Consider the following 24,570-nt stretch of genomic DNA (forward strand, 5'->3'; position numbering starts at 1 on the left):
TGCTTATATTTGCCATTGTTGCTGTTGTTTGTAGTGTATTCTTCTTGTATATATTGCGTTATATTTTTCTTGTTAATGAAAATTCAAATTAAGCTAAAAAGTGTAACATCAAGTGAAACAAAAACAAATTTCTTATAAATACCGAAACACACCATAATACAGCTTGAACAATAACGAGCAACAATAGACGAGACCGTATTATTTATATAAGAAAGATTGTATTTTGTATTTTATTTAGAAAGATATCAAAGCACAAACACACAAACACACAAACACACACACACACAAACACACACACACACACACACACACACACACACACATACTTTCATTGCAAACGCTGTTGTTGCATACGTACGTAGTTAGAAGAAAGGCTTAATAGCAACTAATGTACGTATATACGTATGTACGTGTATATACATTAGATTTCCTTGCAAAGTCTTTTGAATATTGATATGCTGTCGTTTTGTGTGCCTATGTGTAAGTGTTTATTTTTTCCTTACTTTTATCTTTTGTCTACGCTAACAACTTGTATATTGCCTTGTTTCAAAGTTTTTCTTTTATGTATGTGGTAACAAATTTCATGCATATATAAATATGCATATATATATATATATATATATATATATATACTATATACATATATCTTGCGGCTTTCCCTAACACGTACACTGTCTATACTTTTAAATCTCTTAAGATATGTAATTAAATAGAAAATTGTATGAATTTTTTGGCATCAAGTTTTATGCATGCAATACACAATACAAATGCGCATATAGTGAAAGTATCCTAGAACAGACACAGACACTGACACAGACACGCCTATCAATCCAGCATATTTATTCATTTCATTTAACGCCTTGTATTACTTGGGGTTAATTGTGAATGTTTGATCATTAAATGACAAGAATTTGAAAAAACAAAAAAAGGAGAAAATTAAGGAGTGAGTGTCCTTTTGTGGTAAAAATTTCAAGCGATTGCTCTTCTAAAACATCTTCACTGTATGTGTAAAAAAGCTTTATGGTATTAAACTACATGTGTTGTGGATTTTCCTTTTGCTTTTCTTTCTTGTTGAATCGCTTTTTAAACCAAATGTTCATGTTGAAGCTTAAGAACATTCAAACATGACATGGTTTGTGGCCGAACTCTTATATGTATATGTATATATAAACAGATTGTAATAAACTTCATCAAAAGGATTAATATTAGTTCCAAGACGCATTTAAAAATTAGAAATTCCAAAGCATTGGTTGATATGTTGTCTTTCAGACAGGCATCGTGGTTTTAATGTCCAGTTTGGTCAGATGCTAAGAAACACTTTAGTTTACCGATCTCTGTAAAATAGCATAAATAGTTTAGATTATGTATAAATCGAATGTTGATAGAACTACGGATGAAAGTGCGAGTGATTTTATTTATTAGTAACGAGATATACAGATATACAGAACTACTAATTAAATTTTCCATTATCATTATTATAATCATTAATTTAGCCAGAGAAATAAACTTCAAGACTGAAAGACTTAGGAGCACTAGCATCTATCTAGCAGCTATCGGCTTTTATTGAACACACTACTGTACTCGATATTTGTACCCACTGAGTTGTCAGTGGAGATCCTTTGCCTACTCAGTCACTCAGGTGAATTTAAATCTCTTAACTAATTTAATTTTACTTTTTACGTGAATATGTCGAAATGGTACTTGCACTCTCCATCCATATCACCTTGCGGAGAATAAGTAGATGATTTGGTTCCTCTACAATGATGGAAATAACACTTTTCATAAGGACTAAGTGTTCAGTGACGCATGCATGCCACTCTGAAGAGAATCCAAACTAACAAACATACCGGGAAACTTACAAAATATCACTATGACTGTTAGTAAGGAAGTGGAAATATGAAAGGGAAACCTTTTCGACAATTGACATAAATGAAGAAAATTAGTTTGTAAAACAAAAACTGAAAATCTTCAGAATAGACTTTTAAGGGCGACGTTCATTGAATTTTTCCTTGGCGATGGCCGTTTTCGACGTGGTCAACACAGGTTCGATCCTGACAACTCACCAGTACGTCCGATCTGTGGAAGGAAGGCTCACAATAAATGGCTTCGTGACCAAGATGCTTCACGACTTAAGGCAAGAGATAGCCGGTAGCGAAAAGGGGAAGCGGAAGCCAATAGGGTATATCGCCAAGGTCCTACCTACAAGAAGCGTCTTAATCACTGTTAGTCTCCACGAAGTATTGCGTGGCGATGGTCCCACGGAGAAGAGTGGTAGATAAAATGTGTGTGTACGCTTTAGTACATATGCGTCATGCATGACAAATGGTGCAGACTGCTAGTACGGGCCAGTAGTGTCTTTTGAAGGTTTACATCTCCACCTTGCGTAGCGAAAGAAAAACCAACACACCCGCACACAAACTCATTTTGAAGACTGCGTTTTATAGAACTCATCCTTCAGTTATTCTTACTTACTTACTTACTTGGTAAGAACGGCCGGTTACGCCAGATAGAACTTATTCGTTCTATTTCTTTGTTTTAATAGACGCAGAGAAACTTCAACAAGCAAGACAAACGATGAAAAAGTAGTTTTGCTTTTTGGTGTTCAGGGCTAAGATATTCTCAAAATATTTTTATATTGACACATCGACAACATTGAAAAAGTCTAGTGAAGATAAAGCGCTTCTATGACAAATGTAGTTTCTTAACATCTACTGGCCATTATACATTCCCCTCAGCCAACTTATTTAATTATATTTACTTATTGAACTAAATTGAACTCACTTAAGTAATATCTCAATACCATCAAGCATATGATGAAAATGAAGTTTGACTTCATGAACTGCTTTGCGTGTAATAGACCGTGAACAAGACAAATAAATCCTTGCAATTGAAGCAATGTTGTTTTTCCTTTTCAAATATTTGCACGTATGCGTGTATGTGTAACGGACGCACACATAACAGAAATCCTTTTTATTGCGCATATACATTTCGTTTTTCATATTTATATGAACGCTTTTATATTAATGTCAACTTGATGGTAATTTCAACTAAAAAGCTGCGATACATCAAATGTTTGCAGCACACATTAATGCAAATGCATATATATATATATATATATATATATATACTATATATACTATATATATAGGCGTGTGTATGCTTTCAGCAATGACATCGGATGTCTTTGGTATATAGAACTTTTTTCTGTCTTCTTTTTTTTTTTAAATGAGTACATGAAGTAGCCGTTGGCTTAGAGTCGTCCTTACTATGTATGCATGGGTAAGCATGTGAAAATTTTCTTTGCCTCTGTGTATTATGCATATAAACATTTGTACGTAGATATACATACGAATATATATATATATATATATTTTGTATATGTTTATATACAAAATTTATGTGTGGTAAGAGTTGATGAATTTATATATTGTCGCGCCAAGAAGGTTTTCTAATAAATTTTATATTCATTTTATTTGCTTAGACGTTATACTTAGTCTGCAATGACAGACGTTAGTTCATTTAATATGTAAACAGAACATTTAAAATGGAAATGAATTCGCAAGCGTGAATTCTTTCAGCCAAGTAAAGAAGAGCGGGGGGAAAAAAAATCCGTAACGCCTTAAAGTAGACTTTAAATTTATTGCATTTAAGTGGCCTAAGTGTAGACATAAATATCATTTGTAATGCTTTAGAATCATTAAGAAATTTTACTATCAGAAATTCTAATATTCGCCTTAGTTAGTAACTGAAGGTCATGAAGTTTATGCGATCAAATATTTGTCAACTTTATTAGACACCAATAGACCATTGTTTATGAACTTTTAAGGCATACTTCTCACATTGCTTTACACATTAATACTTTGCCTCCTGTGTATATGGATAACATGTTTCTTGGAGGCAGAATTTTCCTCCAAAAGAGGAAAGGAAGTATCCTCGTCTGTCGTCCGTTAACATTTTTAACCTTTTGCTTGCATGGATGGTAGCGATGGGTAAAGAAAATGAGAGTTTGTTTGAGATATGCTGTGTACTATATGTATGTATGCATGCACTTGTATGAGCGCAAAGCCAATTGTGAAAATTTGTAATGAATGAATGTTATAAACAACAGCGGACATAATTATCGAGTTATCGCGTTTAAGTGTTGTACATACCCGGCACAACAAGACAGTATTAAAACAATAATTTACTAGTGCCCCGTGCTTGGTTGCCTAAACCTATGTTTTGTTCATCGTTTTCCTCTTTTTTGTTGTTGTTGTTGTTGTTGTTTTCATTTTTTCTTCTTTTTTTTTAATGTTTTGCGATAGTTATGTTGTATGACAATCGAAAACCAATCGATGTTTCGGAGAAGTATATTTTCAGGCCCAATACAAAAGCATCTATGGCCCATTCATAGAAAACTATATATGTGTTTGTACGGATATTGTATGATTGTGTTTAACCCGCAACGAATATTCGGCCATAATATTTATGAGGCTATGGATTTTATTGCTGTTGCTGCTGCTGTTGCTTTGGCTCGATTACAGTCTATGCATAGATGTGCATGTATGTATGTATGCATGTATATAAGTATGTGTATATTGAGAGTATCCAAAAATATTCATATGAAATGCTGACCCAATCTGCTATAGTTGTTGTTTTTACTGTCGTATATTGTATTTTATAGTGGAGGCCAAATGACCAAAAGCCCATTTCATATCTTCCGTTGTTTCAAGTGTTTGTCTTCTGTATATATTAAACTTTCATACGTATGTATATGTAAATATATGTATTTGTGTGTGTGTGTGTGTGTGTGAATTTTTTTTTTTTTTTTTTGTTTGCATATTCCTATACAGTGCATGGGTGAGAAGGTTGATTATTAGTATGAGGCAAGAGCAAAAAAAAGATGTATGGCTTGTGCTGTGAGATAAACCAGACGACCAGTATTTGCCGCCAAAGGCTTTGAATTTGTGAGACAGAGTTAATTCACACACAAAAATATACCAACTGCAAGTATGTAAAGGAGGAAGGAAGTTCACGACAAATATGTATGTTTTTGTTACTACATACTCGTATATACTAGGACGCGCCATATGATTTGTATGTACATTTACACGAACATAAGTGTATGATGTTTGTTAGTGTTCCAGTTTTTTCTTTTTTTTTTTTTTTGGTAAAATTTTAAGGGTTTCAGCAGCTTTCCTTTTTTATTTGATCTGTGCTTTTTCCTTCAACAACTATCGTTTCAGTGTGGTGTAATGTGGTGTAGTGTGGTGTGTGTGGCTGTTGTTTGACAGTCAAAAAGCAATAAAATGTTTCAGTTTTGCTTTTTATTCGCTCGCATCGATATTGTAACGCTGCCAATCGTTAAGAGATCTGTGCTCGTTCTCCTCTCCCTCCCCCCCTCCCTCTCTCACTCACTGTCTCTCTCGTTCTCTCCCTTTTCTGTCAATCTTTAGTCGTTTTATTTTTATTTATTTATTTATTTTTTTCTTTTACATTCTTATTGTTGTTGGTGTTGTTGCTATTGTCCGAACGGTTCATTGCAGCAGCATCAGTTAAGCGTTAACGGAAACAACAACAAATGGATTTTGTCCGCATTTCGCATAGTTAAAAAAACAGCATCGCTCTGGATGTGTGCGAACGTATGGGTGCGCAATTCTCTATATGAATATCAGTATTGATGCGACATGTGTAGCATATGTTATGGCTGGGCTTGTGTGCAAAAAAAAAAAATGTGTTGCTTGCCATAAGGTACTTTAGTGTGATATTCCAACAACAGCAACAACAACAATCGAATCATGCGAAAAACATGCACTCATCCCAACGTTTGACTGACATAGTTACTATTGTTTTTTGGTGTTCACTTTCAATTTATTGTCCAACAATAGATTGAAATTTTCGATTACATCGCGTATAACGCGACATAAACTATGTGAATATTGCAAAATCCATATAGGAATGTCTGAACGAATACTAAACTTTTATGAGGGAAGGTCAAAAAATGTAGTTTTCATTGCGGTTTAAGAGTTAATTCTAAGTCTATAGCTATGGAAAGTTATGTTTTCGAAGAGCTTTACAATGTTACTAAATCGTAACAATCACATTTTTTTGCCTCTACGTCTGTCATCGGAAGACTTGTTTTCGATACGAATACCCATAAGTATGCACCAAATAATGCTCCTTGAAAAAAGCAAAGATTTTAAAGCGTTTAAATATTCTCTCGACACCGCAGATAGTTGACCGATAGGCAAAAATTACTTTCTTTCTTCTATAGGATGAGTCCCTAAATGCTCATGTCAGTCACATGTAAAATGTAACCATGCCTGTTATTTGATTCTCATTGAATCGGTCGCAGAGATGGCCTATATATCTGAGTTTAGGGGCATGAGCGTAGTCATGAAGTTTTACTCCAAGTTTGTATTCTTCACTAAGCAGGGGTTGACATCAGGAGTAATTTTGTCTTTGATGAATTGTCGAACTCCTCCGGTTCATACTTCATCTTTTCAAAAGTCTTCAAATGCATATGAATTCATATCATTGTTGTACATGTATTTAGACGGTCTAAGTAGACTGCGGCAACCTTTCGTGTGCCGTCCATCGCACCCAGGGGAATGCCAAAAAAAGAGGGCGTTTACGGAAATCAAAAATTATATGCATTTGCATTGTGCAAAGAAAAAATAATCTTTAAATTGTAGATATATTAACGGCTCGAGTAGAATCTTTCTACCCCTACTCGGGTGATAAAATTAACGGAGAAATTGTTATTTTAAGCTTTACTTCACCGACCAATAATGGTTATACATACGATTGAAATCCTTTACTTTCAAGTTATGTTGTTTTCCTCACCACATAAGCGACCAGGATGGCTTGATATCAAAATATTGTAGCCTTAGCTCCAAGGAAGGACTTACGCTATTTTTTATCGTTACAAAATCAATTTTTAGGAAAATATTTACCATTTTTCTATCCAGACATTTACCTGAGGGAACGTAACCTGTACTAGGTTTGCCTAGATCCACCCAAAGAGAGGGAGATTTTCAAAAAAATCCTTTAAAAGCTAATAATCTAGTCAGTTTTCTAAAGCATACTTCTAGGTGTTGCGTAGAGAAGGACAAAACCAATATACTCTCAGTTGCGCTAAACAAAGCTTTTTTGTTGTTAAAACAAAGCAAAGTAAAAACAAAAAAAGAAGAAGAAGAGAAGAATCAAAACATGCGACAACCTTATCGAATGCAGTTTACTTTCTTCTTCTTTCTTTCTTTCTTTTTAGCTGCTATCTCGTATCGTCAATTTTTCATATTTCCTCTTAACCCATTATATCACCATCATTAATGCGCCAGAACACACACACACACACACACACATTGTCGTTCAACTTGCATGCAGCATGCATTCATGCAATGAATGATACTCTTTGTTGGAATATTCTTCTTCTTTTTTTTTCATTTCTTTGTGCATGTTGTAACTGTTGTCATTGGGCTATTTTGTTGCACATTTTTCAGTGTATAACGCAATCGTAGAGAAGCATGATTACAATGCAAACAATACCGAAAAATTGTTTATGATATTAAAGCTCATAAAAGCTGAAAAATGTTTTTTAATTGAAGTAGACCTTCGGGAGTTAATAATATTTACTTTTATGGTCATAGGGCAGTGACAGTGATTGTGCATTCGTGTCTGTTTTATATGTGGACAAGTTTGCAGATGTGATTATCGATGTGGTTGTTGTTATTGACTTTATTGTCACTTTTTTAAACACTGAATTTTTCATGTACTAACACGACAAGCGAATAATATACGTTGCGATAAACTGCATTGACTTTTGATTCGTAATTTTTGAAATAATTGCTGTCTGTTATAACGGACCCCCTATTCAATCTATCATCTTATGTAGGTGATGTGTACTTTTTAATACGTTCAGGGCTTTTGGTGACAACGATCGTTTTTTTTTTTTTTTTTTGCCTTATCAGACAGATATAGATAAAATTACATCAGAATTATTCCTCTTAATATACTAGCAGTCGCGTTGAGGGACGGGGAAGTTGCAAGAAATGTATTCGTGATTAAATCGCACAGACGGAGACGGAAGCCCTCTCTTTAACCATGAAGAGCCTTTTACCAGTTACGCGAAAGGTGTTCCGTGATGGTTTACTTATAAGGTCACCAAATGATGATGTGTTCCACACGAAAAACAATGAAACATCAGCATCAGGTTACATATTTTCTTCTATGACTTTTAAGTTCTGTGAAAGTTGTACGTGTTAATCTCTGGCCATTTTTTTAGATAATGGGAACGTTTCAGATACATAATCCCAGTTGCATTCTACACGCTTAGCATTACAACGGCAATAAAATTTGTAGGCGGCCTTGTGCTTCGACTCTGTGCGACATGGCTATTAATGTACCTTCCAGTTATAAATGAATGCCAGTTTTCATAAAAGTACACAAATGTAATGCAAAACATCCTCAGTTCCTTTTGGATTCGAAAAATTACATAGTCTCGAAAGTCCTCACGCAAACTAAGAATTCTTACACGAGTGCCATAGTAGTGAAACGTAGCATTCAAAAAAAATCTATTCATTTATATACCTAGAGAAATACATAAATTATTTTAGAAAAATTGATATATGTGTGATTGGCAAGTATTTGAATAAAAAGATGACATGCTTTTATTAGTAGAAAATATTTAAATTAACATATCGAAAATATCCTAGACGTTTCTCTACAGTATCTTACTGGAAACGTATTGTAAACCATTCAGATGAAAAAAAAAATTTTAATTGCTTGAGTTGAAAAATCAATATTTTTCATCATTGCCCAGGGCCTAAGTTGTTTTCTTATGTCATTCTTGTCTTTTTAATGGATCATTTTGTAATGTTTCTTAAGAATACATTTCCGTTTTAATGCTCAAATATACGCCCAATTACCCCGCCAAATATTATGATTCTATCTATTGCGTTTTCCTTGCATGGAAAATGATTACCAAAAAATTCCTAGTAGCAGTAGAGTTACACCTTAACGGAAATCTTATGTACCTATAACTTCGAGTAAATACGTGAACATAGTAAAGCTTGTGATTAATTTCGGGCGTATCGTATCCTCTGCAAAACTGGATGGAATTCATAAATTGCCCCAGAACAGCCATAGCTTGCAATTTATTAGATGGTTTGTTTTTTTTTTGTTTTTTCGCTCATAGGAAAATTATATCCACTTCCAACCATGACCTGTACAAAGGAAATACACAAGTAAGAACACTATAGTGGCTAAAATTAAACATTCTTCCTTATACCGACTCATTACAGTAAGGCATTACATAAGAAGTAGTCGAGGAAGTTTCTAACGTTGTTCGCCCTTAGACGAAAACGCGTCAGTGTACTAAATTTCACCAAAATATCCCAAAAATGGCAGCCGATAGGTTGAAGGCAGAAAACAAAACGGACAGACAAGCTTAGATTGAGTCAGAAGGTGAGGAAGTGTTGCTGAACCGATCGGTATAACAATAGGTGGGTGAGTCTCAAGTCCTTCCGATTATTGCATGCATTTGGACAAACCTAATATATCCTTGTACCCCAAGTGGGGTGCGGTATAAAGACTGTGTATGTATCTGGAGCAGCATCGAAATGTAAATAGATATAAGCCTGTTTGTCTGTCAGCCTGTGTATGTAATGTCCGTAGTATGTATTGGAAGTCCTTGCACGGAGTTAAAACTGAGCCAAATCAGCCAAAGGACACGACCGCGGCAGAGCATATCTTGCGACGATGTTTGTTTTCAAAAATAAAAATGTTTGTGTTCTGGCTTGTTAGCTTGCAGTCCTGCACCACCTGTTCAAGAACGGAAAAATTCAACCACGCCCGCGCAATATTATAGAATATGAAAATTTAGTTCTCCTCTTTATTTAGCTTGGTTTTAGGATGAGGATGAAGGGCAAGAGCGTAAAAGGTTCTGTCGCGGCCGAATGTAATTTTCTTACTTGTTAATAGATAGGAAAACAAATTTAAAAGCGTTTTTGACGTATGAAGTATTAAAAATTTCTTTCAAATTATTCTCCGTTGATTCTAATCGTTTGCATGCACAAAAAATTTATTTATTTGTTCACATATTTCATCTATCAGAGATAGATTTTAAATATTCTTCTTATTTATATATATATATATGCATATATATATATATATGTAAATATTCTTCTATTTACGTGCGTACATAACTTACATGTCGGTTTAATAAAAAAGAAAAAACGCTTGCATTTTCATCTTAAGCCTGAGTAAATGCCGTCGCAGCAGACACAACTTTACCGTACATAACTTTAATATAAAATGTGTATGTAAGTATTTATATGATTGTGCAAGAATGTATGTGCTTGCGTGCGTGTATATGTATATGCTTGTTATACGTATAAAAACGCTGGGAAAACTTTTATAAATTATCCTTGAGAGAGATCCTTATTTATGGCTCATGTGCAATTTTCATTTTATCGCAGTAACAACAGATTCCAAGTAATAGTTGAATCTTGGTGTGGTAGGGAAGATAAGAAATCCAGAGAATGCGGGGGGAGTTTAGTGTATCTTTACCGTCTTCTTCTCTACTATCCTTAGGCACCGATAGGCGATGGGGCGAACAGTACCACCATTCTACTCTAACCGACAGACACATATGAATATGCAAAACTAAGAAAAACAAAAAAAAAAAAAAAAGAACAAAAAAGAATTTAAGCTAAGCTTTTGCATGCAGCAAACACACGTTTTTACTTTTGTTTAAAAACTCTTGAAACAGAATATAAGTCGAGTTGTGAGTGCGTGTGCCGGCATTAGATTACTACTCTTTCAGATTTTGTAAACTTGAAGTTTCGTTTTGCTTCAAGTTGTTGTCATAAACGTTTGTTTCTATATTCCTTTTTCTCCTTCGCACGAAACGAAACAAAGTAAAAAGTATTAACATTTACATGTAATTGTAGAAGTGTAAAAACTTTTTTAACTAATTTTTATTTTCTTTCTCTCGCAAAGATTTTCCTATGCATTTGTTCTTAAGAAACCGTACAATTTTACGCGTAATTTGCTACAGCAGAGCAGTGGAGTCTCTATGAAAGATCTTTAATAAATTTCTTAGCCGATCTCTGGATAAGGATAATCAAACAGCATTAAATCGATTAATCAGGCGAAAGACCGTTGACTGCTATGAAGGGATTCATAAAATTTAATTCTAAAGATCGTTTGAAGACATTACACTAAACATCCAATCAATTTCGTTGATTTCCTTCCGTCCAACTCTGTTTATTTGGCCCTTTTTTCCACTTTCTAACAAAAGCCTAAAAATGAATACAAAACTGAAACTCGCAACAAATGGTAAAAATACGTGTAAGCTTTAAAAGACTAGAAGGCGTTGCCGACATTAAATAGAATGGAATGAAAATGTGGATACGTTCATCCTAACTCCTCATGTCTAATCAGAAGCTTTCAGTTCATCTCATCTTATTAATGCACGTTGCGCACATTAACGCTTTGTGACGGGTCATGAGTATTGGATGCCTTACGCATATAACTGCTAAGCAGATAAAAATTGCTCGCAAATCGCAAGTTGCAAATTCGTTTATGAAATCTTTGGTGCTTTCCTCTGTTTTGATCCACATTACCCCTTCTGCTTAACCCTGGTTTCAACCACCGACTTTTGGTTTCTTTCAACAGGACAATACCAAAGAAATTGCTTCTTTTGTGGATAGCTTCAAAAGGGCGGACGTCATTGCTAGAGGTATGTTGGCCAGCGACAAACACAGCAATGCCCATCTAAAATACCCTAAAATTTATACGCATCCCTCATATAGTTGTCAAAGTAGAACAGAAACAAGAACTGACTCGCTTACTAAATAAGTCCACGAATAGCTCGAAAAATGTTAATACCTTTGAGATAATACTGAAAAAGAAAGGGAGAAAGAGGGAGAGGGGAGGCCCGTAGTCTTATGAAAAATTTCCCTGAAAATATACTAGAAATTATTGAATATTGCAAAATTGATCGCCAGAAGGATATTTTTTTCTGATGGAATCCTGTATTCTTAGATATACATTATTAAAATATTTCCATATCCTAGAAAGGCCTTAACCATCGTTCGTGATGTTTCAAGCTTTTCAAGTCGATCAAAGGTACCGGTCTCCTGTTCTCGCTCTTTCTGTCTGTCTTTCTCTCTCTATCTCCTTCTGATTATATTCTCCTCCCTGGTTACGAGTTGGGTCGGGATTTGCATATATGGCATATTCACCGAGAGGGGACGTTCTATTAGACATTTTGGTCCCCAAGCAACCTAGGTATCGCTTTTACGGCTCTTTATTAAATTAAGAATGAAAGAAAAATGTAACCTAACCGCTCGTCTTATTGCCAATAATTTCTTGCTCGCCCTGAACGCTCTTCTTTCTTATATATCTTTGTTATATTAACAAAGAGGAAAAAAATCTATCTGAAGTTTTACTTTATGAATATGTATAAAATACGCTGCCGAAAAAGCTTTGACAGCGACATCATCATAACAGGGTATATGCAATTTGTATAACATAACAACTTAATATGTATGGTGTAAGTAATTTCATCCGTTTGTTGGAATATTTTGAACACACATGCGTTCAAGTGACTGTGCGCATAAACGAAATTGTTTTGTGCGAGTGAAAAGTTTTATTGGCAAAATCTGTTTATGGCTTTTGCATTTTAATTAGTTAAGTTCGCCATTCATTCTTATACGCGTACACATATTACGTGCGAAATTATTTGTTGACAAAGGTTTAAGTTCATTCTTTCCCAAAATCTTTCAAACATATCGCTTGGTTGCTATATAAGGTGAACAGTGTGTGAGTTTTGAATACGCAGCACTTTAATAAACAATTTTTGTGCTAATCGCACTTAAATCTACAAATAACTTATAATAGTAATAATAATGTGTTAGTGTGTGTGTTAGCTAATAAACGGGTCCCGTGAAATTTAGGCAACCATTAATCAAAACAAGAGACTAAGACCCCGTGATACTTAGACAAACATGGATCAAAACAAATGATCGTCACGCGTACATCGTTACTCTAAAATATCTTAAAGGCGCGAACGTGAAAACTAAATGCGATTTGGCTCCATGCCTCATAGCTTTTTATTCTTATGCATGCAAAAGAGTGCGCATTGAATTTGCATAGAGTTAAACATTTGCATAGTGTTCAAAAGGGCATCAAAAATGACAGTATGTACTTACATACATGTATTTTCAGCTCGGTCCGAATAATACAATCGATTAAGCCATACCTATCTGTCCGTCCATTCCCCCCTTGTTGAAGTCAGAATTATGTCTTGTAAAGCTTGTGGACAACAATACATTTGGCCACAAGGAAAGGAAAAAGAAACAAGAAGAAGAGTTGAAAAGTCAACCAAACTGGCCCACAAATCGCCTAGTAATTAACCAAATAGTCCTTTTAGTTAACTAGCGATTAAAGTCATTATTAATTTAATCGGAGAAACAAATTCGAAGACTAAAGTCTTACTTAAACCGTCGCACCTAAGCTAAGGCGCACTTGAGATTCGAACCCACGACCATTGAGTTGTCAGTCACTCGGGATCCTTTGCCTGTTCGGTCATTCTGGTGCTAAACAAGCGTGTGTGTCTATAGTTGCTTATCATATTACTGGTATATCGAAGACTAGTGCATTCAAGACAAGTAGACATTTTCTATTTTAATAAAATACAGTTTCCAATGGCATGCAATTATATGTATCCGCTTTCTCAAGTTGTCCAATCTTAAAATAGCATTTCATTTTAGGACCTCCAGATATAAAAAAAGGAAAAAAAAATTCTTTAAAAAGTTGCTTTAACTAGATCATCAAATTGATAGTAAATTATATGTATTTTTTTCAAGTGGTATCAACAAGGCTATGTACATACGTTACATAAACATAAGTAAAATGTGTATAATCATCATAGCGAGAGGTAATTTTCGATCGTTTTTAAAACCAACGTAATTTCAATTCTAAAAATTTACTCTTTAATTAACGTCAAGTGCAGTGCAATGCATTGCTAGGCTTACCCAAGAATATCAGTAGTTTTGCTACCGAATATGTACATATGTACATATGTACGTATATATATATATATATATGTGTATGCCTTGTATATGTTTTCATGGTTGATGTTGTTATTATCTTTGTTGTTGTTGTTGTTGTTGTTAAACGTAAATATGATTATTTAACGTTTCGCGGTATTTTTTCCTTTTTGCTTAATAGTTTCGTTTTGTTTTTGTATCACTGCTGTTATTTTTACTTCAAAACGAGCTGCAAATGTGCAATTAAAGAAACAGGTTACACGCTCGTAAATACAATTGTAGATATATATATGTATATATATATATATATATATATATATGTTTTTGAGCTGTGTGCTTGTACATGCATTGTATATATACATATATATAATCATGTATATACATATGTGAACAATTTAAATTGTGACGGATTTCTTTTCGTTTTTGAATTGTGAATGTGTTTTATTTGTTGTTGTTATTATTGCTCGCTTACTTGCTGCTGTTTCTGCTTTTTGCCTCTCAAACATATTCACATGTCAGCATTTTTGTGATTGCCTGATTTATTGTCAACAAATCGTTGACAAATAAATTACGTTTTTGCCGCAAAAACATTTTTATGACCATTGCCACTGAACACATACATACATATATATATATATACATACATACATACGTATATACATACGTACATACATACGTACATATATATATATACATATATACATATAGAGAATGAATGACACATACAATTACATTTTCAATTTTCCCCATCTACACTTGGCCTCTCGAGCAGCCCGTGTCACAATGAAACACACCGTCTTTCTCTCTAGTTCATGCGTGCTTAAATACACACATCTATAAATATATACATATTTGTACGCTTGCAAATGGTTGTGATTTGATGTAAAACATTTAAAACAAAAAGGAATAATTGCGCATTGCAATGCGGTTGGCCGGCCATTTATTTGAATGGTTGTTCTCTTTATAAGGTATTAAAACTTAATACTTGTTTATTTAGGAAAAATTGTATGCTGTTGCAAACATAAAATAATATGACCATGATTGCTTCAGAATCAACACAAATAACCACTACCAAAAAAACAAAAAAAATAATAAAAAAATCTGACATTAATTAAACGAAATTATTGCCAATAATTCACAAATCGAGGCTTTTGTTTAATAAAAGTCAGCGAAACGAAAACAATTAAACCTAACGAAAACATTTTTCGTTTAAAGAAAGAAACTGATTTTTGTGCTCGCCACCCAGTGCATGATCAGCAATGTGTTTGGCAACGCTCTAAAATACATATGCTACAAATTGTCTAAAAAATGGTCGCCTCTTACAGATGTTATTTTCGGATACTTTATTAAGACTAACATATATGTATTTATGTTGCAATGCGTCAGCGAATACTTATTCCATAACATGCTAGGCTAGCCAACACTTCATATTTTGTAAAGCATCGCCAGCTATAAGCATAGATGACACTGAAGATCACACATATGTCCTTATTCAAGGCATTACGATGTAGTGCTTCCACAAGCAACATTGCTCGATAAACTTTTGCATAGGCCGTGCGGTTCTCGATGCGAAAAGGCCGTGATCTTCGTTCGAAAAAGTTATGCGATGCGTTCATTATAAACCCTTTTGCAAACTCATACAACACTATATATAAAAAACTCTACAGTAGTAAAGAAAAATCTTATTTTTATCTTCCGTTCTAGATTCTTCTTCTGCCGGCGCTCTTCCCGACATCCATTACAAAAATGCTTGGCGAAGTCAACAAGCACATTAAAAGTATCCAGACTTTGCTGTGAATTTTGCTGAAGATTGTTACAAAGTAAGTTATTTAAATCCTTTCTAGTTATTCAAAGCGCTTTTCAAAAACTAGTACACTGCGTAGAGCTAGTGGCCCCTTTAATATGTGCTCTTATCAAACACGTACATAGGTCATGCTGGCTATCAATGCTTGTAGCACTCAGTCCAAACAAAAAGAAAACAAAATTTGAATATTTTTTAAGGGGTAATGAGCGCTGTCTGAAGAACTCTCTTCCTGCAAACTTGTTCCTCTTCTCTTACATGGCGATGTCCAGAACGCTTTATTGGCCTCAAAAAGTTCATTTTTTAAATCAGGTCGCTACTCAAGACCTGTGTTATTATTACTTTTTTATATTTATTAAGATCGATCAGTCAGGGCATATAGGACGCTACGCCTCTTTCATAGTAGCTCGCTACAACGACTGCAAATTTCTGAATTATGTTAATACTCTAGAAAAGGTTCCACAAACTATATATGCAAAGAAATTTACTCCGCCGGTGTCGGTCATTACGTCCCTGACATTTTGTTGAAAAACTCTACGCAATTAGAACAAATTAATAATTCAGGAATGTAGAATATAAAGTCTTGAGGACGTATTTTGAGTGGCATCAAAAAAGTCATAAGCTTTTTTTTATGGTTTCGTGACTTAACAATGCCTTTCCATAACAAAATTGACATTTGGGAAGTGTTATTATGATCCCAGAATGCCAAATTCAGCAAACTTGACAAGAAAATGCATTCTTTCCTCTTAAGAGTAGTGATCCATCACAACATAAGGTGCTAGTTGACGTTCACTAAGCATATTTAAATTAAAACAAAAGTAAAAACAATTTATGAGATCAGGGCCCTTATTATATACCCTACACCTCTTCACCGAGTACCATTATTCCTATAATCGCTTTTTAAAATAAGACGTTGTATGAGAACTTGGAATATGTATGAGTAAACGTAAGAAGGAACAGGTACAAGTACTATATTGAACCGCTGCCTATGATTAAATACACTGCACAACTTTGTATGGGAAGTGGTACTCTACATTACTCCACTATTATTGATATAAGCCCTTTTTAAAATAAGATTTTATATGGGACGTGAACGAAAAAGTGAAGAAAAGTCCGATCTAAATCATTTTCAACAGCATTAGACCTTGTGGACGGCAAACTTCATCGTAGGATCCCAAAAATAGCGACCTTTAGGTTGAACGCAAGAATACAGGACGGACGGACGGACAGACAAGCTTAGATTGATTGGAAGTGATTCTGAATCGTCAGGTACACAAAAATAAAGATCTATCTCAAGTCCTTCTGGATGTTGCGAACAATCCTCCTACTATAAGTGGCCCATGATAACAAAAAAAAACAAAGAAACCAGTTACAAAAGCTAACGGGGGTAACGTTTAAAATAGTTTTGTATTAGTTCACCAAATCTCATGAATCCGTTACATGTTTTTGAAAAAAGTGGAGGACTTAATATGGAAATTCGCAACAATCAGTGAACTTTTCACTTGATCAGCTGAAAAAGGAAAGAAAGCAAACTATAAAATCACTTGCTTCTAAATTTAACAATTCACTCAATTATGTAAAGTTTATATATTGCAATACACAAAAGACCAATTAACCATTTAAGAAAAAGGTATCGTGATAAGGAAAAGTCAATATATTCTAAACACCTCAACTTCTGCTCTGGTTTTTCTTTGCATTTATTTTTTTTTTTTTGCGTTTTTTTTTGTAAATTTTATATAATAAAATTTAATTAATGGCCTCCACTAAATGACTAACATGCAATATAGCCAAGAAAGAGAAATGTTTTGAAGTGAATCGAAAGGAGAAAAAACTTTGCTAACTTGACAATGTGGACATTAGACAAACCTTTAAAGCCGTTGTTATCAGATTTTTCACGAATTTTGTCATACTGTTAGAGTTTGTTTTATGTACGTCATTAGATTAAAATCAGTCACATAAAAACTGTAAAAGAGAGAGAAAAAATAACCAACAGACAGAGAAACAGGCCACCACCACCACCACCACCACCACCACCACCACCACCACTACCACTACCACCACCGCCATCACTGAAGCTTTAAATAATAATAAAAGAAAAAAAAAACAGAATTTTTTTTTAAATGGAAAAAACAAACTGCATGTCAAAGACTATTAGATAAAATGTATTTACTTTTGAGACCAAGGCGAACTTCACAAATTTCGTACTGTAGAAAAGCATAGAAAAGTCTTGTTTGCAAATGTGAAACCGTTAGTGAAGCTTAGTAAGCAAAAAAGAAGAAAAAAAAGTTAAACTAAAACAAACTTATTATGCAAACGTTTATAAATGAAATAGACATGAGTTTTTTTTTCTTTTTGTTTTTTTTTTGGTGTGTGCGATGTACATATATACATATGTATAATAATGTATATATATATATACGTATATGTATAGGTTTTTTGTTTTATTTCTCTTTTTGTATTTTTTTTTTTTTTTTGTACCATTTCTGTATTGCATATGTATAGAGGAAATCAAGGAAAGGGTTTTAGAAAAACCATACAAGTAAGGTAAAGCATATATTAAGCGTTTTGTTGTATTTTTTTTTTTTGTCGACCAAGTATAGTCAGCAAAGTATGACTTTAATGTATAACTATAGCAGTCACCTTTGAATGCATACATAAGTAGTAAGTATGGTGCGCGCTTGGTGTGTAAGTATGTATATGCGATTTATACATACCTCGATAGGTGCTTAGTTAGCCTCATTTAGCAAACATTCGTTATGCAATGCCAACATTTGTATTCGCAACAAAAATGTTTTATTTTTTTAACTTTTTTGTTTTTTTTTTTTTTTCTTTTTTACTTTTTTTATACATTCACTCTGACTTTTTCTCTCTTTTTCCTAGATTTTCCAAAGGTCTACAGCACCATTGTTGGTTTATTTTTTTAATAGATTTTTTGTTTATTTCTTTTTTTTTCTTTTCATTTTTTGTTGGTGAGTAGGTATAAAAAGTAAAGAACTGTTGTTGTCATTGTATTTTTGGTGTTGCTGGAAGGCCTCATGCTGCCGCTTTCAGCTGTTTGCATTTTAAATGCAACGATTTCCTTTTTACGGAGTTTTATATATGTATATATATATATATATATATATATATCATGCCTCTCTTCACGTTAATTTGGTTCATTGCTATTTGTACAGCTTACTCTATGTACTATGGAGCTTCATTCGCTTGCTTTTTTGTAAGCAATACTCAGGGCGATAACTGTGCCGGCTTATCATGCCATTTGTAACTCTCCAAAAATGGATCAAAAATAAGCCTAACATTACGTTCTATATGCCTGAAAATCATAAGACTCTGTTTGGATCAAATGAAGTTCAAAGGATGGGTAACAACATGGCTTAGATTTAGAACGTTCTCTTCAAGCACCTAGAAATCATCAGAGAACATATTATTCTGAGGGTAAGGGTCTGCTAAAATGAAATAATTTTCCTTTTAAGGATTACTGCACTGAAAATTTTTTAAAGTATTTCCCACTATGCAGCACCAAAAATTACTCATCAAAGATCTTTTAAGGATATTTCTTTGATCAACGTAGGTCAAGCCACATCCACTTGGCCGACTATTTATATTTTATCATTTTCAAAAAATTATTGCGCACAAAACTTGTTGTGCTTGATTCTTTTCGCCATACAAAAATTGAGATAAATAACTGTCATCCTAGTATTTTTCGATAGAGCAAGGGCGAAAGATGGCACGACTCTAGCTACGAGATCCTTAAAGCAAACCGGAAATATTCGATGTAGTAATGTACGATTCATTAACTCAGTAGGTTGCCAGCAGCAGCGAACATTTGTTTATCTGGTATTAAACTAAATAGGGAGCTGAGTGCAAAGCAACTTGGTTTAAGTTCATGCAAGACGCTTAGAAAAGAGCGTAGGTCATTCACCAGTGCAGATAAACAATATTGTAAGAATAAAAACTTCGAAAGTTTCCTACCAGCGGCACCAATTCTCCCTCTATAATAGAATTTGATCTAAAACGTAATGTAATTATGTTCATGTCCGACGGAACTTGGTAACGCTTGAGCTACGTTTAACACGCTTTGAATTCAAGAAAAAAAAAGAGTTCCAATCATGTCTAAGATATCGAGTATCGGAAGTTCTTCTCAATCTGAACAATATGTTTTCTTTTCCTGTTTATTAAACACAAACGCCATGGCTAACAAAACAGTGTCGTCAACTTGGTTAAATGCTTTAAATTGCAAAAATTCGCTACCTTTCGTACAGCAGTAGAATAAAATGTATGCATAGTAAGAATAGGGAATTGCAACGCCGCATACAGCAGTACCCCACCAACAATTCGACGCCATAACTGAAACCACTTGAAAGATGTTAAAAAGTTAGGATTTCGTGATTTTAGCATTTGAATGCTATAAAGTGATTTGCTTGCATGAAGGTGTGCAGAATATGTAGACATACAATACAAATAGAATGCATGTACACAGGGTATTCGCCATAAAGGTTTACCATTTCGTTTGGACTCATTTCGATGAAGGTTAACAGATCGTCGTACTCGACAATCGGCAAAACATACGAATAAAAACTGAAGAGATACGTTATAGAAGCTAGTCGCAGGGAATCGTACGCAAAAGAAACAGTCCATAGCGAAATTTAGAGCATAATTGACATCAATGCTGCCCCTTGTTGAAATTATGAGAAAAGAGTTGATGACCTTTAAGTCTACACTTCAAATCCTCTCCAAGAACAAGAAGAAGAATAGAAATTACTCGCGTGAAGAAAAGCATTCCATTTGATTTATTTAAGGCAAAGTTGATGCAGAATTATACTCCACAGAGCCATTAACGAAACCTATCATACGTCAAGAAATTGTGAAAAGGAGAGTTCAGAAATTTTAAGCCTACACTTCAAAACCTCTCAAAGAACGGAGAAGACAAGAATCTCGTTTGCTTTCACTTAAGGCAGCGTAGTTGCTAGGCTACGCTCCCAGAAATCGATAACCATATATGGCGTCGAAAATCCTATATATTTAGTATTAGATTGTTTTGTAGAGTTTTGAACGATCGTTTCATTTCAAATTCATTGTATTTGTCTAATATGAGGGTTGAGTTAGTTTTTGTGTCTTTACAAAAAACATATGTTGTATGGCTACGTGTCTGTATGTGTGCAAATGTATTTTACCTTAAAATCTTGATGACTGGCCAGATTCGATTGTAATGTTGTTGTTTTTGTTCGTCTTGTTGTTACGTTTGAAACCAAATGTTGTTCTTATTTGATCGTGCTGTTGCTCTCTATTGTCACAGTTGGGGTTAATGTATATATATATATATAATGTATATATATAATGTATATATATATATATATATATGTGTATTTATAAATATATATTTCTACATATTCAAACATACCTGCATACAAGAAACCACTATTTCGTGACTAAATCAACAACAGAATCTTATTAAAAAGGAAAAAAAAACACATTTTGTTTTTTGTTTAAACTTTAGAAAAATGTTTTTCTCGTTTCTGTTGTTGCTGTTGCTGTTGCTGTTGCGGTTCTTTCCAGTCAGTTTAATCTCTTAATAAAAATATTCAACATGAGAATTCAATTTATCTTCTTAAATCATTTCTGTTTCGTTTCCGAAACCCGCATTTCGTCGTTTCGGTAATGAATACATAAGAAAGCATAAAAAAGACTATAAACAGCCACAACTCAATTATATTTATAACAATTCATATATATGCATATACGCTGGGGACCTCATACAAATTGTTGTCTTCTTAAATCAACTGAATTATGTAGCGCGAGAATATTTACTCATAATATCATTATCTTACAAATGTGTGACAGTTTTCTGGTACAGTGAAAGTGAAAAAGTGTTATCATAATAATTTCATGCTATTCTCGCTATAGAATTTGTGATCATCATTTTCCCGCCGTGGTGTCATAAGTTTATAAAAAATTGCAATTTTTCTTTTACATAATTTTGTTTACTCTTTTTTTTCTCTCTTTCAATGTCTGCACGCGTTTAGTTTAGATCGCAGATTATCAGGTCAGACAGCTGAGGTCAGTTCTGATAACCATTTTCCAATACCGTTAAATGCTTGAAAACCTGATAACCGTTTAGTAATTAAATGCTTAAAAACCCAAGCTGAAGAACGGAAAATAATAAAACAACAGTCCCCCATCTGTATTGCTCTCCAAATTCCACAGATAATTAATAATAAAAGTGAAAGAAACATTGCCAAGGCCATTAAGAAAGTTCAATCTAAAGACTGAAACAGGCAAAACATTGATAGGTCGGAAGGTTGGGTGCCCACGATTAGTCTGAATCTTCGCAGCCTCGGGGTTGAAGATACATTGCCCCTCTTAAATCACAAAGGGTGACATCGTGGCATGGTTCACTTTAAAACCACGTTGTGCAGTCAGGCTCAATGACCAATATAGGTCGTTAAGTTAGACGAGGAAGAAGCTTTAGTTAGTTCTTCTCCAACCTTTCCGTCCGCCATAGCCTGTTCTTTTATCTCTCCAGGCGGTTTATAGATAACAAGTTAGTATCAAATAATGGCTTCCGTGAAGACCTAAAAGAGAGAGAATTGCAGCCCTAAAAGATATTAAGCTACTTGGTACCAAGCTGAAGACATCACTCCTCTACGATCATCCAAATAACCATCAAAAGGTTGAGTATATTCTTTGAAATCATTAGTTTAAGAAACCGCTTTAGTGACTCTTCTCTTTCTTCCAGAAAATGTACCCTGTATTTGTTGAATTTTCTTTATTGGACCTTTTGCAATCCATACTATTCGCCATCATAGGTAGACACCATTGCTCCGACATTTTTCATAAACTCGACAAAAATCAATGTTGCGCTCATTTCTATTTCAAAGTTTTTATGTACGGTTCCTCTAAGAGTAGGGCAGTCAGTCTTTAAACAATTCATTCAAGAGTTCGCTTAACTCAAATTTAATATCAACGTGTTTTACTAATTAAAATAGAATGCTCGCGAAAGATAAATAAAGTAAATGCACAAAAAACAAAATAAATAAATAAATAAATAAATAAAATTCATTTATTCGCATAAAATATTTACTGCAACAATTTAACATATTTTGCAAAGTAACGAAAACAGCGGACGACGATTGATTCTGACTGTTGCTGTGTTATCATTAGAAAACAAACACAATCGTATTGCTTCTACAAGCTATAAGTTTGTATGTCTATCCTTATAGAAGTGAGTATAAATGAATTCAGGAAAAGAAAATACGTAGAAACGCAAAAGCAAGGGTCATGCAACATGTTTTGAACTATACCCAGCGTACAAGTTCAATATGCTTAAGAGAATATACTTAAGTTACATTGTTAAGGTCTATATAGTCTAATGCACGGGCATCAACTCCTTTAAAGAAATACGAATTTTGTTAGTTAGTCGTGTTGTTTTTCCTACACATACATGGACGAAGCAACTCTTCCTAGTTGTTGTATATGCTTCTTTTTTCCTTTTATACGGATTTTACTTCTGGTTAGTTTCGGTTAAATTGTCAGACGACTGTTGCTATTGCTGTTGCTGTTGCTGCTGCTGCTGCGGCTGCGGCTGCTGTTTCTGTTTCTTTCATAGTCGTAGTCGTTTAAGTTTCGTTGTGTTGTGCGGGCTGTTGGCTGGCAATTTATACTGTGTTTGTATGTTTCTTTTTTCCTTCTTCTTTTTTTTTTTTTTTTTTTTTGTTTTTTGTCGTTTATACTGTAGAAATAAATAAAAGATCGAATCATGACAAGCTTTTCGTGCGCTCCCAAATGAGATACGTACATGCAGCCACGATAATTCTGTACATTTCAACAGGAAAATGTCGTAAATTTAACTAAAAGCACGAAGTTCAACATAAAATGTTAAATGTTGCCTTTTTTCTTTGCTTTTCTTTTCTTGCTTTGTCACAAAAGAAAAATAATTTGGGAAAGTTTTCAAGAGTTGATTTTTCATTTTTTCCTTTTTTTTTATTTTATTTTTGTCATTTAATACCAAATTAAGCATATGCTCTAGCATTGGAAGCATATGTTTCCATATGCTTCCAATAGCATAGAAGAAATCATTTCTCGTTACAAGTTAAAGACCTTGATTTTTTAAGAGCTGACGATAATTGCTTTCGAGGACTTTTTAATGTATCTACGTATAAAAAATGTGGAAACTATTTTTTAAAAAATATTTCATAAATTACCAAAATATTTTCAAGGTTTTTCTAACGCATTTATATTTATTGGTCCCTATGACCTTCCTCGTGTCAAAAAAATTATGATTTAAATCGTTTGTTATTTCATAATTTTCTTTTGTTTAGAGTTTTCGGTTTTTTCCATATTTAAACTTCACGCCTGACGGCGGTGAACATAAGTAGATTACAGTTTAGTAAGAATTTTCTCATGGCGAAGTAATTTCTAGAAATAGTTTTCTCGATTTCGTAAACTATTCTTGATTATAATCGATTTGTTTATACGATATGATGAAAGTATCCTTCTGATGCGAGACTTCTAAAGACTGTTTATATTATTAGTAGAAAGGTATTTTCTAAATGTGTTCTTAGTTGATCGCCGCGAATCATGTTCGGTTTCAATGCTTTCAGGCGAATATGAAATCGTTACTTGAAATAGTCGCGCCAGTATTCTTCAAGTAGTTACTCTATTTTTTTATCTAAGAAATTAGTGACTCTAAAGGTAATTAACACAATAAAGACTGATTTTCAGGGATCAGTCGTA

General features: G+C 33.9%; 1 protein-coding gene and 1 long non-coding RNA gene across 4 annotated transcripts in view; one reads left to right on the forward strand and one right to left on the reverse strand.

Annotated features, from left to right (window-relative positions):
- Window positions 1-24,570, reverse strand: part of LOC119641699 (homeotic protein ultrabithorax) — a 183,409-nt gene that overhangs the window by 83,724 nt on the left and 75,115 nt on the right. The gene's annotated exons all lie outside the window — the stretch shown is intronic.
- Window positions 1-24,570, forward strand: part of LOC119641701 — a 219,114-nt gene that overhangs the window by 78,854 nt on the left and 115,690 nt on the right. The window contains exon 3 of the long non-coding RNA XR_005247876.1: window positions 15,741-15,856. This is a non-coding gene — a long non-coding RNA (uncharacterized LOC119641701). The remainder of the gene's footprint in view (window positions 1-15,740; window positions 15,857-24,570) is intronic.

Source organism: Glossina fuscipes, unplaced genomic scaffold (genome assembly GCF_014805625.2).
Source record: "Glossina fuscipes isolate IAEA_lab_2018 unplaced genomic scaffold, Yale_Gfus_2 174, whole genome shotgun sequence".
Taxonomy (NCBI): Eukaryota; Metazoa; Arthropoda; class Insecta; order Diptera; family Glossinidae; genus Glossina; species Glossina fuscipes.